At 37.1% G+C, this 16,473-nt stretch overlaps 1 protein-coding gene across 6 annotated transcripts in view; it reads left to right on the top strand.

Moving 5' to 3' along the window:
- LOC118544846 (leucine-rich repeat and immunoglobulin-like domain-containing nogo receptor-interacting protein 2) overlaps positions 1-16,473 on the top strand; it is a 1,211,198-nt gene that overhangs the window by 234,158 nt on the left and 960,567 nt on the right. For all 6 annotated transcript variants that reach the window (XR_013443711.1, XM_078061341.1, XM_078061337.1 and 3 more), the window contains exon 2: positions 1,341-1,438. The gene's annotated coding sequence lies outside the window, so the exon portion shown is untranslated. The remainder of the gene's footprint in view (positions 1-1,340; positions 1,439-16,473) is intronic.

Raw genomic sequence — 16,473 nt, 5'->3', positions numbered from 1 at the left:
TCGATCCCAGGACCCTGGGATCATGACCTGAGCCAAAGGCAGACACTTAACTGACTGAGCCACCCAGGTGCCCCCAAAACAGACAGAATTCTTACCTGGACTCTATTGAGAGGGAAATTAGAGCGGCCCTCTTTGTTTAAAGTCTGTACCTGAAGTGAACCTATTAAGAGGACTTGAGATGTCGATATTATTTGGTAAACCCAGCGGACTCATTTTCATATCCAGTTTTCAGGAAGAGAGACTCACTTGTGCCATCCAGTACAATTGTAATTACTGTTTTTGCAGAACTTGAAATCGGGAAGCCGCCAGGAGAGTGAAGCAACAGAATGTGTTCTAAAGTGACTAATTTAAAATTGATCACTCTGACATGCCTCCTTAAGCTTGAGATGTTTCACACAATCAAGTTTCCAGTGTTTTCATTAGTGTGATTTGCATAACCAAGATTTTATTTAACTTTTTTTGTGGAGGATTCTATTGTAATGAAACCAACATAGCTATTAAAGGGATAGACTTGGGCTGATGAATAAATGTGATTTCATTGTATTCTGTGTGATTGCAGTGTAATTTTTTGCAATAAATTTGACTTCTAAGGTATGTGTGTGTGAGAGAGACAGAGAGAGTGAGAGAGAAAGCTAAAAATAACAACCATTAAAATTGCTAAATTTTTGCAAGAGGGCATACCTGGGAAATTTATGAATGAGTTTCAGTTTGCAAAATTGTCAAGGCTAGAATATGAATATATATATAATGATTATATATGAAATTATGTTTTTCATAATAATTAAAGTGATTAAAGGCAATGAGTAAATATGTTTCAAAATCATATGATGGTTTTATTTTATGTATTCATCTTTTAGAAGGACATCTACAAGCATCCTAAGAAGAAAAAAGTCCTAATATTCAATTTATTTTTCTTTCTCTGACATACTTGCTACAACTTGTTGGCTCTCAGACTTTCTTTCTTCTACATGCTATATATTGATAGTTAGATCATTGGTTTTGAAACAGATAACTGAAAATACTCATTTTGATGTAGAAATTGTCTTATACCCTAGTTGTTATTTTCTAATATCTATTTAAAAATGCCCATTGACTTACAAAAACAAATATAATGAAATTCATTTTCTGAAAATACAAGCAATAGTGTCATCAGGGATGGATACATCAGATGGGATTGTGGATCTATAGCCTGGAAATACATATGTGATTTTTTTTTTTTTTTGAGAATTAGAGCAAAAGCAGTCAGATGGAAAATAACATGAGGAATTTGAAATGAGTACTATTGGAAGGAGTTAAATTTTCTTCTATGTTCCTAAGAGTTTTTGTTTCATTTCATTTAGGGAATCTGTTCGGAGATGGTTTCAAGATGTAGAAGTCTTATATGTGAAGTATCCCAAATGAAGTTGGAACATCGATGTTGAAATTGCTTCATGTTCTGGTAAGATGCAATGATTCTTAATATGTTGGCCTTTGGAGAATGTGATGAGGAATGTGCTTGTGTGTGTGTGTGTGTGTGTGTATGATGTGTAAATAAAAAATTATGAAAAAAATGACAAAGGTTTACAAAAACCCAATGCACAAGTTTGAGATTCAAAAACAACTTTTTTTTGGTATTATTTTGCATGTAATAATCATTCTCTGGCTCCTTGGAGGAGTAGGATACAATAAGGAACTCAAATTTGTTATTAATTTCTCACTATGTATACATACAATATTTACATTAGTCAGTATGTCAACACAACAGCCCCAGGAATAGATATTATTGCCCTCACAGTACAGATGTGGAAGATGGAAGTACAGAAAAAGTAAAACCTTGTCCAAGATCATGTCGCTAGTAAATGGCACAAGAGTGACTTTCCTATACGCTCCACTTTCTCCTTCCATGCTGCCCCTAGCTTTTGTGTTAGGTGAGGAGCCAAAGAAGTAATATAGGTTGAGGGAAAGACCCTCAAGTTTTAAAATGTAATTTAAAAAAGAGTTGTAATTGCCTTCCCTCAGATAGAAAACCGATGTGAAGGAATTTCCTTTATATTTTTACTACTCTTGAAAAGAGAAAGATTTCTGTAAATCATTTGAGTAGTTACTTCGATGATGGTGTTATGAAGAAATTGAAAGTTATAGAAAAGCTGACACAGGAAAATGTGTGTTATAATTTTCCCATTCACCTTTGCTGTAAAATGAAAATCTGTGGCAGGCTTCCCCTATACAAAAACCCTGTCGTGGCTGATGACATAGTTTAATGGAACTAGTACTAATTCTTTCTTTATTGCTAACGGGCATACAACTCGAATAACTTGAGTCTCATTTCCCTTTTTTTACTTATATCATGAGGTTGTAAATAAGACATAATAAATGGAAAGCACCTACAATTCTGCCTGGCACAGAATATGTATTCATTAAATAGAAGCCTTATCAAAGACCTAATGATGTAACAACTATTAAAACATAAGTCATTATTTTGTTTTAAGTCTATACATGAAGATTTGTAGTTAAATAAATGTTTATATGAAAGATTCTCTCCGTTCAACATTACATAAATTTAGGCTCAAGTGTATTTTATTTGTGTAGAAGACATTTATTTGGGGCAGTTGTAGATTGCGGATTGAAAACTTCAGAATTCCAGGGCAATTAAGTGCATTCATTTATAAATGGCAGAATGCAGGCTGTTTTGTTCTAGACACTCAAAAGAACCATTAGATTTAGTTGATCTAACTATCCTACCTGAACGTTTTCAAACAAATTTCCTCTAGTGATTGCAAACCAGATAACCACTGTGTCCCTGTGAGTCAGATTTGCTTGGGTTATTCAACAGTGACTGACACCTTGGGAGGCTGTAAAGCATTCTCTGGACGGCCTTCGTGCTTACTGAGTCTTGCTTCTCTATTGGCTAATAATCAGCAGCATTTCGGTGGGAGCAGATACCATGCCTGCAGTTGAAGATTACATTTTAACTCTGTGTTGTGAAATGGAAAAAAAAAAAGCCAATTTTCAATGTGAGATTCTGAGAAGAAGCCTTCAACCATCCTCAAGTCCCAATGTGTTTTCACTTTTTGATGGTGCAGTAAAAGCCTATAAAATTAAAGAATGCAATGAAGATATGAGGCTAGAATCTCCAGCATAAATAGACAAAGGCTTCCCCCACAGCACCATGGGAAGGGAATCTAGGCCAGTCTTAAACTATTTTCGATTAGTTTGCATTTTAAAAACACCTGCAAAATTGTCCATGTCCCTCCTATGCTGCATTACTTTTCCATTCAGGAGTTTTGCATTTGGACAGAAGCTCCTAAACAAACAATTCCAAGTTTCCGCTTTACATCCAGCTTTGTCCTGGTTTAAAAAGGTTTTGTTGTTTCTTAGGGATAGTATTTTTGTCACGTAGGGCCTCCTTTCTCTTTGCCTTTTCTCTGAAATAACCCTATATTTGCTTCATGTCTTACTAACTCTAAGATAGTGAGTTCCTATCCTCTTTTAATCTCAATATTCTCATTGTAATGTGAGGATCATAACAGTTACATTGCAGACATTTGAGGATTACAAAGAATATGTGTACATCCCCTACTACTTAGAACATCACTAATGACATACCATTAGCTATATATGTAGATCTGCTAGGAGGTTTGATTAACATGTGAATGCCCCAGATATTCATCAACAACTTTTTGGGATCTTCCAGATTAAGGATGGAATTGATTCAAAGGATTGGGGTGACTCAAAAGGAAGCCTCAGCCTGAACTTAATGCCTCGCCAGAAAAAATAAGCATTCTATTCACTAATTATCAGGCCAAGGAAAACAGACTTTTACCTTATATCATGAGGTATTTGCTTGGGTTATTGAACAGTGACTGACACCTTGGGAGGCTGTAAAGCATTCTCTGGACAGCCTTCGTGCTTACTGAGTCTTGCTTCTCTATTGGCTAATAATCAGCAGCATTTCGGTTTGTTCGTATTACCTGTTTGGTTGTGTGCCTTTATCGTATTTGAATTTCTGGGCCATTCGTTCTCAAGCTTTGAAGTATTTACAATAACCTGGAGAGCTTATTAAATATATAAGGTACAGGATGTTGTTGTCAGGATCTTACTTCCATAAAACAAGGTGGGGGTGGGTCCTAACACCCACAATTTATACAATCCTGGTATATGCCATTAACTGAGGCTTATTATTTTTCTTTCTTGAAGCTTTAAGTTTTACACAATCTCATTCTGAAGTATTATTGTTGTAGGTCAAATTGAACAACTTCACTAACAGTTAAGACAGTAAGAAACAGTTGAGCTTCAATAATGATTCTCTGCACTTATTTGCCAATAGAGTGACTTTGCAAAGATTTGGATTCCATTAACATATAAGAAGTTGATAGAACAAATAAGGGTTAAGTAAATAAATACTGTCTTAGTTCATAACAATTGGGGTTCTGATTTGGCTGATGCTTATTGAAAACCTTCTAATAACCAGTAGCTTTCATATGCATTAGTTTATCAAATCTTAATTCTAGTCCTTCTCAGTAGTTAATATCCCCATTCTACAGATTGATAAAAAGAGATTTATAGAAGTTACTGTCTCATCAAGTTCTGAAGTTAGGCAATGATAGGGCCAGGACACAATCTTGGCACCATGTCGGTGTGCAACCACTCCAGCTACTTCGTAATCCTAGGGTAATTCAGTTTTTCACTCATGAGAGGTTTTGTGTTATGGCAGCCAACAGCATAAGCACATATGGGAACAATCAGCTTCTATTTGTTTTGTTTAAGCTTCCTAACACTAAATCACCCTCACCTGCTGAGTTAGACTTTAAAAGGCATCAGTAGAGTAGGCTTATTTCATCTGCTCTGTAAACTACTCAGAAATTTTCTGGAAAAAAAAAAAAAGTCTCACATATCTTCTGCAAATTCTTGTTGTTTTTCACCAATGTGTTTGTTGATTTTCATCAATTCTGCTGAGTGTTTGACTATCCTTCTCAGTTAAAATGACTATGAGAGATTTTTTTCCCCAGTTCAATAGCTGGGCATATAATGATACTATGAATGAAGTTTCTGGTCTCCTTTGTGTCTAGGTTTGGCTGTGTGTCTAAATTGTAGCCAATGCAATATGAAGTACAATAATGTGTGCCACTTCTTGGTCATGTCCTTATGGGGTGGATATGCATCTTCTCCTCTAGTAACTTGGAAAATGAATGTGGAATGGGATGTTCTGCTGAACATCTTATACCATGCAGACCAGGGCAACTATCTGAAGGTGGTAGAACAACAAAAAAGGAGTCTGGCTTCCTGGCTTAATTTATAGAGCAGAGCAGTCCAGGATTGTTTCTTTGCTGAATGTTGTGTGAAAGATAAATAGGCTTCACTTGTTTAGCCATTGCCATTGAGCCATTATACATGGTGGGATATACATCCTAAGGATGCATTATGTAAATGTGCTACCCATTGAAAGCTTGGCATACTGTGACTCCTTTGGGACGTTAGTCATAGCCCGAAAAGAAGCACAGGGCCCTAAATAAAGAACACGGTAGTAGTTACCCACATATTATGTATCTAGACTTTGAACCATCTCACCTTGCCCATTTTATTCTGTTCTCCTGACCACCTTCCTCCAGCCCCGTTTTTCTTTAAGTTGATCCTCTTCTAGGCCAATACATAAATGTGTTACTTTTTTAACTCTCCTTGCTATGGCATCTATCTTTCATGCATTCATAGTGTGAAGAAGGCAAGTATTGAGACCATAGGAATAATGAATCCTGACTTCAGGTCCTGGCCCTGCTTGGAAACATTCAGAGTAAACTTTTTAAAAAACACATCAGGCTACCCAAATAAAACTTACCTACAGACTACACGAAGTGGACTTCTTAGATTTCTGATACCTAGGTAACGGCATCCAAATCCACACTACCTGTAAGATTTTCCTTATTGTCCCTTGCCTTTCACCCAACCCCTCATCCGGTCTATCCTCATTTACATACAGGACAAAACTAAATTTTATTTTTTCATATTTAATATGTCTCCTTGGATCTTTATTTTAGAGAACATTTTAAATCTGTGGTTATTTCCCTAGTAGCCGAAGAATGCCTTAATGTCTTATGGATGCAGTGTTCTTCTAGCTCCATAATCTAGTCTGGAGTTATTATTCAGTTACAGTTCTGCTACAGAGAATGCTCCCTACATGCCCCCTACAACGACTGGTTGAATTGACACTCAAGGACCCTGCCTGAGATTCCTTGGCTCTTTATCTTGCCCACTCCCTCACCTTTATAAAGGTTTTATTTATTTCCAGAGAGAGAGAGTGTGTGTGTTTGAGAGAGAGAGAGAGAGAGAAAGTACAAGGAGTGGGGAGCAGCAGGCAGAGGGAGAAGCAGGCTCCCCACTGAGCAAGGAGCCCGATGCAGGGCTCAATCCCAGGACCCCAGGATCATGATCTGAGCTGAAGGCAAACGCTTAAGTGACTGAGCCACCCAGGCGCCCCTATCTTGCCCCTTAATACTACAGTTTGTGTACCTTCTGACTAGCAGAGTGCATGCTTAGTATGTGCCTCATACTTAAAATATCTCATGGTTGGGTTGTCTACTACAATGGCAGTATTACTCTCTTTATCACTCCCTTGATGCTTCTTCTTTTTTTGAACATACTTGCTGGTACTTTCAACTCCATGGTCTACATACAATATCTCATTTAATTCCCCTAAACTACTGAGGTGTAGGTATAAGAACTGTATTCTAGTTACTCACTCGGCAAACATTTATTTAGCTCTTCTTTCATGCATTGTGTTTCAGGCGAAGGGAAGGAAAAGGCAGTTGCTCACTCTCTAAGGGGGGAAGATCAATAAAATAAGTAAAAAACAAAAACAAAAACAACCCCACATGAAAACACACACAAAAAATAGCTTTTAAGTGTAACATTATAAAACTTAAGTCTTAGGCAAAATACCTTTTAAGTGTAATAGTATAAAACTTAAGTTTTAGGGCTAGAGAGCAGGGGAGAAAATCACTCAGTTTTACTGGAGGAGGAAGAAGGGGCTAAGATCAAAAAATGTTTCATGGAGAGTCTACTTCATTTGAATGTGTAAATATGAGGAGACAGTCTCAGACAGATTAAATGATGTTTTCCATAATGGCACAGTTAGTTAATGGTAGAAGAGGGGCAAGGATCCATCCTCAGGTACTTCTGAAGTCCTTGCCCATGTAATCAGCATTCTTGCTGCAGAGTTCTTTGGGTTTTGGCTATTTTTGTAATTGAATGCTATCCCCAAGTTGGTACCCCACCCCCACCCCTCATCACTATTCCCCTTGCTTCTCAGCACTTGCTTCTCAGTTATAGTTATACTACAACTTATGTGGCAGAGATGATATACAAATTCAGATGTTTTGCAAGGAAACAACTTCCAAATCTTGAGCTTCCATATGGACTCTTTCCTAAAAGTGGTCCAAATGAGATTCCACTTATGGTCTGCCAGTTCTGCTTTCCACCTCCCCTTCACAAATGCTCCTCTTTCACTTTGCAAAACAAAGGCAAGCTTCTCACTCTTGGCATGACTTCCCAGGGTAGGGAATGATAATCAACCAAGGGAAGATCCAAGAATAAAGTGTAGCCCCCAGAGGGACAGTTCCAGGAAAGCAAAAGTAAGTAGTTGAGGGAACAAATAAAAGAGGAACATCTGATTTCATTCAGGTGGCAAATTTGTGGCAATGCTATTGTCTTAATCTACCTGTTGTCTACCACTTGATCAGCCTTCTATTCACCCACTTTACCTTCTTTCAGACTCCCTCTTGAAGATGGAAGCTTCAAATAATTATATACCCAAGGTTTTAAGGATTTAAGGAATATATATTTATAGCATATATCAAGTATGTAATAACCCAGAAATTACATGCTCTGGAAGTATACAAACATAGCTAAATTTGTGTTTGATGTCAACTTTACGTATGTGTGTGTGTGTGTTTGTGTGAGAGAGAGAGAGAGTGTGTGTGTGTGTGTGTGTGTGTGTGTGTTTTCAAAGTTATTTCAAAGAGAAATATATTTGAAGACCTCCTCCCAAGTATAGTTGCTTTTCTGGGGAGCTGCTGAGGGAGGGTAGGAGGAGACATATCCCCAGGTCTCCATCACTCCCTACCTCCAAGCATTTTCAGGCTCATTCTTGATGTTATTGGATATTTGCCTTTTGGATAATTCAAACGTGAATATCGACACTTAGAAGATAAATATCACCCAGGTATTTTATAATGCTATTATTCTGTTGTTGATTTTACCACCATTTTTTTCATTGAAGAAATTAATAGGTAATACATAGGCCACTAATTTTATCTGAGTTTAAAAAATGTGATGCGTATAAGAGGTTTCAAGACGTATGTATCAAATGAGTGAATAAATGAGTGGAATTTTTATCCTGCTGTAAAAAGCAATATGAAAAGAGGTTTAGATCTTTCTTGAGAACATGAGAGCAATTATACTATTATATGTATAAGTATTTGTCTAATTTTGAAGATTTATTTTCTGATTTAGTGAGCTAACTTTATCTTGGCTGGGCTTATCACACAGTATTGGATGATTTAATTGCACAGTATCATTATCGTGTAAATGCCAAGAAGGCACTTGTGGTGTGGTCATTATATATCGCTCCAAGCTATATCACACCATCATTGAGAAAGGAATAAGAGGAAAGCCTGTTTCTTCTCAGTTTTGAAGAATGACAGTAAAATTGTGATTGCGGCATAATTAAATCTGTATATCTAGATGCTAATAAATGCCCTGCTGTCTGAGAATTCAAAGGAAGTGTCAGGCGTCTCAGCCCTCTCTGGCACTGGTCAAAGTCTCTAAGCTTTTTTCTTTTTTTTTTTTTTAACTTTTGCAGCTAATGACTAGCTTGAAAACTTTCAAGAGGGTTTTGCCACTTTATATCCCGTATTATACTCCATTACTGAATCAGCTTATTTCCCTTTAGCTGTATTTTTTTCTTTCACTTTCTTTTCTCCTCCCACCCTTCCCTTCTCTAGCGTTTTTGTGGGGAGGAAGAGTGGCAGTAATTTGGGGTGAAGAGGTAAATATGAGTGTTCCTTTTAGGATGCATTAGTTAATTTTCTTTTCAGGGGCATTTAAAGCAGGAAGTGCATAAATAAAATTAATTGCATAACTCTCTAGACACCTGTCAAAATCTTGACATGTGCAGTCCCCTATAATTGGCATTGTATATTCAAAGTAATTTTTGCAAACAGGCTGCATGAGAGCTGCCTGTTAAATAGGGACAATCTGCAGTAATGGAGGGTCTGTCAGCAATCCTAGGAAGGATAGCAGCCACTAGCCAGAGTCTTACAAACCCGCCTTCCTCATTCCTATTTCTTGCACATGTACACATACAAAGTCTTAGGGCCTGTTTTATGATTTCATTAGTCACTGCAATCTTGTTAAATGTCATGGCATATAATCAAAATAAAACAACTGTTAGATAAGATAATACTAAGTTCAATGACAAACAAATCCCAAGATACATATAATAGTTTAAGCACAATAGAAATTTATTTCTTAGTCATTTAAAGTCAAAAATAAGGTGGCTGGTACATGATCAACTATTATGTAAGTAGATATTCAAAGATCTGGGGCCCTTCCATCTTGTGGCTTGCTGTTTTAAAAATGTGACTTTCAAGATCACCCTGTTTTCATTTCATTTAGCTGGTAGAAGGGGAAAAGACATAAGGAAAACATGTAGTGGTTTTTGTGGGCCAGGCTCAGAGGTGGTGGACCACACTTTGACTCATGTTTCATTGGCCAGAACTCACCAATACAATGGAGGCTGGGAAAAATAGCCTACTTATGTGTCCAGGAAGGACAAAACGTAGTTTGGGCAAATAGCTAACCAGAATCATGTGAGATTTTGAAACTGCAGTTGTCAGTAATTGTATAGAGGGGAAGAAGATGACCAAAAGTATAGGCAGACATGAGGGAATAGAGAAATTTTAAAATGTAACACAGTACTTCATTAATGATTTTTATAATTCTGTTGATCTACTCATGCAGAGTAAAGAATGCTGATTAGTTTTGCAGCTATTGACAATTGAAACACAGCCATAAACAATGCTGGGCCCCATTAATAGAGCTTAATTCTTACAAAGATTGAAAGAGAAGTTGGTCTATTTATTATTTTTTTTAAAGATTTTACTTATTTATATGTCAGAGAGAGTGCGTGCACAAGCAGGGGGAGCGGCAGGCAGAGGGAGAAGCAGGCTCCCCGCTGAGCAGGGAGCCCGATGTGGGACTCGATCCCAGGACCCTGGGATCATGACCTGAGCTGAAGGCAGACGCTTAATCGACTGAGCCACCCTGGTATCCCTGGTCTATTTATTCTATGTCTGAATCTAGAATGGGTTGTAGAGGACTGCAGGTCTTAATAAAGGTAAGTACCAGCTTTTGGCTCAGAAAAAATTCAGAAGGGTGGGGAAAGAAATGCACTGCAGTCATTCATTCATTTATCGCCCACACATTTATTAAGTACCTTCTGTATACCAGATGCTGTATTTAGCCTTGAAGATGGAGAAATTAATAAGATAAAACCTTTGCTCTCAAGACTTCACATGTGAGTGAGAGAAGCAAACCTGTAAACTAATAACATATTATCACAGTTATAATTCTATGAAGGCATAGTTGGGGGAGTAATTACCTCTGCCTAGAGATATGAGGGAAGACTACGTAGAGGAGATGCCATTTAATCTGGGGCTGGAAGTATGGGTCTTTTCAGGCAGAGGAGAGACTTTAGGGAGCATTAAACCCCTGGTCAATTTTTTTTTTTTTTTTTACTCCTGGTCAATTATATGAAAAAGCATGGCAGCCCAGGGGAATGAAAGAACATTGCATAAGCAGAAGTACTTGGGAAGGTCTTTTGCATGTCTGGGAAACAGAGGCTCTGTAATAGGATGTTAGTGCTTGGAAAGCCAGTTTGTGAACAATGACACCAACTCCAGTGTGATTGGAATAGTAGGTCTTTGAGGGAGGTCCCAACAGAGGAAGAGTGAATGATCACTTCTTCATCTCAACATCGTAGAGTCTTATAGCATTCTAGCTACAGACCATGAAGCACTCCTCCTCACTCACCCCATGGTCACTCTTTCTGCACCACATGTGTTCCCAGGCAACTGTGAAAGGGATATACAGCTACACAGATAGAATTTGTTGAAATTAGGGGCACCTGGGTGGCTCAGTCGTTGGGTATCTCCCTTCAGCTCAAGTCATGATCCCAGGGTCCTGGGATCGAGCCCCACATCAGGCTCCCTGCTCGGTGGGAAGCCTGCTTTTCCCTCTTCCACTCCCCCTGCTTGTGTTCCTGCTCTCGGTGTCTCTCTCTCTCTGTCAAATAAATAAATAAAATATTTAAAAAAAAAAGGATTTGTTGAAATTCGATAAGAATAGGAAAGTAATAAAAAAAAGTTTGTTGACTTTAAGTATAAGTTGGTGGATATGACGGATCACAGGGTCCTGCTATTGAACAGTCCCTGTTTAGTGGTTCAGTTTCTTCCTGAGGTTTCTTGTTTCTTAACATTATGTATTGCAGGAAAACAGGATGAGCAAAGTCATGGAGATATGAAATAGTACAATGTGTGTTACAGTATATAGTATATAGTATACACTGCTTGTAATAAAATGTGAGAGGAGGGAGATGGATTGAAAAAGGAATAATTAAGTACAAAAGAACCAAGCTTAAATATTCAGAAAATTCTCAGCTATCCACATTGTGAAAAATGAGAAAACATATTTTAGAGACAACAGCAAGGTATGGCTAGAAAATCACTTTAAGAAGGGATTATCTATGGATTTTATCAGCCATCCCATCAGACCTCAGGAATAGAGCGAGGATTATAATAGCATAGACAGTGACTACTGGTTTGAAAAGGGAACATAGACTAAATGAAATAACTGAGGGTTTTTGGGTTTCTGGGATTCTACAGGGCAAGAGAATAGAGCTATCCACTACCCAGCTGTGAATACTCCTTGTCCTTCAAGAAAAGAGAAAAATGACTCTGAGGGTGATTCAGAGATCAGCCTTAGGGGCAAGGCTGCCACCCATGTCCAAAGGGGTAGGTTCTCCATCAAGAGCTGAAGGGGTACGACCTCTGCACCAGTGGGATTGGAGGTGGGGCTGCTGCCCAAATGGATCTGGAGGGTGGAACATAAAGCCAAAGAGGAGTATTCTCAAGTCTTACTATTTAATGGAATATGCCTTGTTAGGTTTTGAACTTGCTTAAGACTCTTTCCCCTTTCTTCTTTCTGACATCTTCCTTTGGAATGCTATTGCTAATCCTGTGTCTGTTCTACCACTGTATTTTGGAAGCACGTAACTTGTCTTGTCCCATAGATTCACAGCTAGGAGTTTTGCTTCAGGATCAATCATACATGAAGTCTTACCCATACCAGATTTTGATGATATGTAGATGAGACTTTGGACTTGGAGTTGATGCTGGGATGGGTTAAGACTTTGGGGGCTGTTGGGATGGGATGAATATATTGTGCTCCAGAAGGACATGAATTTGGGAAGTCAGAGAGCAGAATGTTATAGACTGAACACATTCCTTCCAAATCCATAAGTTGAAGCCTAATTCTCAGTGTGACTATATTTATAGATAGACCTTTAAAGAAGTAACTAAGGTTAATGGAGGTCATAGGGATAGGGTCCTAATCCAATAGGAATGGTGTTCTTAAAAGAAGAGACACCAGGAGTATGAACCCACAAAGAAAAGGCTATGTGAGGTCACAGTGAGGAGGTGCCAGTCTGCAAGCTAGGAAGAGAGCTCTCATCAGAAACCAAATCTGCCAGAACCTTGATCTTGGATTTCTAGCCTCCAGAACTGTAAGGAAATGAATTTCTGTTTTTTAAGCCACCCCAACTCTGGTATTTTGTTACAGCAGCCCTAGCTGACTAATACAGTATGTTCAAATGTGACTCACTAGTTATGTAATAATAATGAAATATTATTAGTAGTATTAATAGTATTATTAACCACATATTAGGTAATATATCAAGCCCCATATATACATTATCTCATTAATACACTCAGAAACCCTTGGTGATAGTTACTGTTATCAGTATTTTATAGAAAAAGACGTTCAGGCCAAATAGGAAAATCACTGTATTCCCAAGCAGTGGAGAACTCATTGTTATTCCACTATAATATAGCTCCATGTGACCATCTGCAAAGAGTTAACTTCTCTGAGCTTCAGTCTCATCGTTCATTAAGTGATGATGATATGTATTCTGCCCTCTTCAGAGGGTTATTTGCCTGGTTTAAATAAAATAACAAGCAAATCCATTATATGCACTCAAGTCATGAATATCTTCATCAGCATCACTATCATATTTTTGTGACCTTCTGTGTCCACTCACATCACTGACTTTTCACAAGACTTATCTCAAGACCCCACAGCCACCATTGTCAAAGTAACTTCCTTCAGAATTCTCACATGTAGCCTTTGTTCTGACTGCTAACTTGTCATTAGAAAAAGGGTTTAGACATAAAGCTTTAATGGCATTCATTTCAGGTGGTGGAAGAAGATTAGTTTCCTAATGATTTCACTGAATTTTTACCCCTGAAGGATATTAATAGAAATGTTGTGTAAACTAATTTGTATTGAATAGTTAAAGGGACTGAACCATGAAAGAAATTTATCAGTCTTAATATTAATTTTATTCATGTTTAGTTCCATGCCTTTTTCTGCTTTGCTATCTTTGTAGAATAGAATACTTATTTTGTCTAATACGATTCTATTTTTGTACATTTTAATTAGCTACTAGAACGTAGTACTTTCTTTGTTGTTTTTCTAATAAAGTCAAGCTCTCTCTTTTCCTTATATTACAATAGCTTTTTTTGAACTTTATTTTAGCAGAAGGTTTTCTAACTAGAGTCAAAGATTTCAATTTCTGGCAGACAACTGAACTATAAAGTAATCAGATAAGCTTAACAACAAGAAACAACTTTCAAAGATGTTAAAACTAATGAAGATTAAACACACACACACACACACACACACACACACACACAGACACACACCTTAAAACTAACCCCTTTATGCATCCAGAACACATATTCCTTGGCCAGGTTGGTTTAGATATAGCTGCTGATTGTTTTTTACCAAATGAATATGAACAGAATCCTCATTATGCGTATTTTGACCCTCATCATTAATATTAAGTATTCCCACTTTGTATGCAAATATTTTTAAAAAAAGGATTTCAAGTGTTTGTACACATCAAGTCTTATCATATTGCATTATTTAACTTTTATGTTGCTTCTCCCTTACTGTCCCAGTCTAAATCTTTTTCTATATCTTAACTGTAAGAGAGCCACAAAATGGAGTAAGAAAAAAAAAAATAGGTCATATAACAGCTGCACCAAGAGCTCTTTTTAGCACAGAATGGTTTGACAGTTCTGTTTGAAATCACTAGTAAGTTAAAAAAAAAAAAAATTCATGCCATTATCCCATCTGAATGTCTTCATAATTGTAAAGCTATTGGGAAATTTGAAAAATGAAAATCCTTTATCATGAATAAGGCGTTAATACTTTCCTTAATGTCAATTGCTGAAAATATCTCCTAGGAATTTGTAGGTCACAAACACATACATATCCTCTTTTGGATTTTTTGTATTTAACCTTGAAAAAAAAAAAAAAAAAGTGTTTTTAAAACAAAAACTAAAGACCAGTATTGATGAGTATCATTCTCTTGGATTTTTGACACAGTTTCTCTTAAAGAAAGAATTATAAAGCGATGTTATAATTCTTTAGCAAAATCAAAACCAGTATCAAACCTCAGATCTCAGAAAACAGAGAACATTCTACTTTAAATGGACAGCACTGTTATCATGATGGATTTATTTAGCAGACAATAGCTCTATTACTGAGGCAATCTGAATTAATCTGAAATTGAATCACCCCTTGCACAAACTGGGGAAATTGAAGCAATTTTAGATTAAGACATATAAATATCATGTTGTAAACTTTAAACTGAATTCAAAATAAACTGAACTCTTTATCTTTTTACTTTTATTGTTTTACCTTTTTATCCTTTTCCTTGTTGCAAAGAGCAAAGTTAACAGGAAGTTTTTAAAATGTATGAAAGTGTATATATGCTGGAATACCAAATATAAATATCTGGAATAAAAGATATCTGAATTTTTTAGCAATTGAAATTATTTCCTTCTCCTTTAACACAGAAAGTCTCATTTTTATCATACTCAGCATGAAATTGTTTACAGCTTGTGACAGAATGGAAAAGACATAAGCCCTTGACATCAAAGTTATTAGTCAACTTGTCAGTCAAAGTCAATTAAAGAAGATGCACAAAAATAGGCATTTATCTGATGGACCTTCCTAGCTCACATTAGTCATTTAGAGGCTCTTTCTAAGAGACTCATTAGTTTGTCTATTTGCAAATGATTGCCACTATCTGGGCATACTGCCTTTTGGTTCTTTTTTTGCTGAAGGATAATGTTCTCTTGAAAGACAGCCATGTTGATCAGCATAAACTAATGTAATAAGAGTTGAAAGTCATGTGCGGACCAAAAATGATTCAAAGAGAAATAAAACATGTTTCAGTAACCAAGGTTAGCTACTTATTAAACAGTTAGCATTTTCACATAACTAAATGTATTTTTCTCCCCAAATCTTCACAGAGACCAGGAAGAACTAGTCAGTCCTGTCAGTCTTTCTCTTTCCTTCCCCCCAGATATTTCTATATCCTCATAAAATCTTTGGTGCCTGCCTATGTAAGCAGAAAGAGTCAGGGGTTTCCAGAAGAAGAAAGAGAAATAATTTTAGCCCCCCAGCTATTTTCTGTGATCTGCACCCTATTTGCCCAAGCACACTTCTTGTAGAACTTCCTTGGAGGTGTCAGAATTAACAAAACAGAACAAAAACCAAAAACTTCAGTAGTTAAGGATTTTAAGAGAACAAAAGGAAGGCAAAAATTAACAGTTTCAACCAGGCCGGGAAATAGCCTAACTGTATCAGAGACAGTAAATAAATCAGTGGTAAGTCTCCTAGTGCTGTCTTAAAAGTATGGTGAGTGCTGTGAATTGTGTAAGACTGATGAATCACAGACCTGTACCTCTGAAACAAATAATACATTATATGTTTAAAAAAAAAGAAGAAGAAGATAGTAGGAAGGGAAAAATGAAGGGGGGGGGGAATTGGAGGGGGATATGAACCATGAGAGACTATGGACTCTGAGAAACAAACTGAGGGTTCTAGAGGGGAGGGGGTGAGGGAATGGGTTAGCCTGGTGATGGGTATTAAAGAGGGCATATATTGAATGGAGCACTGGGTGTTATACGCAAACAATGAATCATGGAACACTACATCAAAAACTAATGATGTAATGTATGGTGATTAACATAACATAATAAAAAAAAAAAAAAAGTAAGCAAGGCCCTGCATTCCTTACCTGACATCACCAGCTCAAGACCACATCCAGTTTATACTGACTCTGGAGAGCTTGCCCATAGCCCTTTCCTC

The sequence above is a fragment of the Halichoerus grypus genome, chromosome 14 (genome assembly GCF_964656455.1).
Source record: "Halichoerus grypus chromosome 14, mHalGry1.hap1.1, whole genome shotgun sequence".
Taxonomy (NCBI): Eukaryota; Metazoa; Chordata; class Mammalia; order Carnivora; family Phocidae; genus Halichoerus; species Halichoerus grypus.
This window is presented reverse-complemented; position numbering and strand designations above follow the sequence as displayed.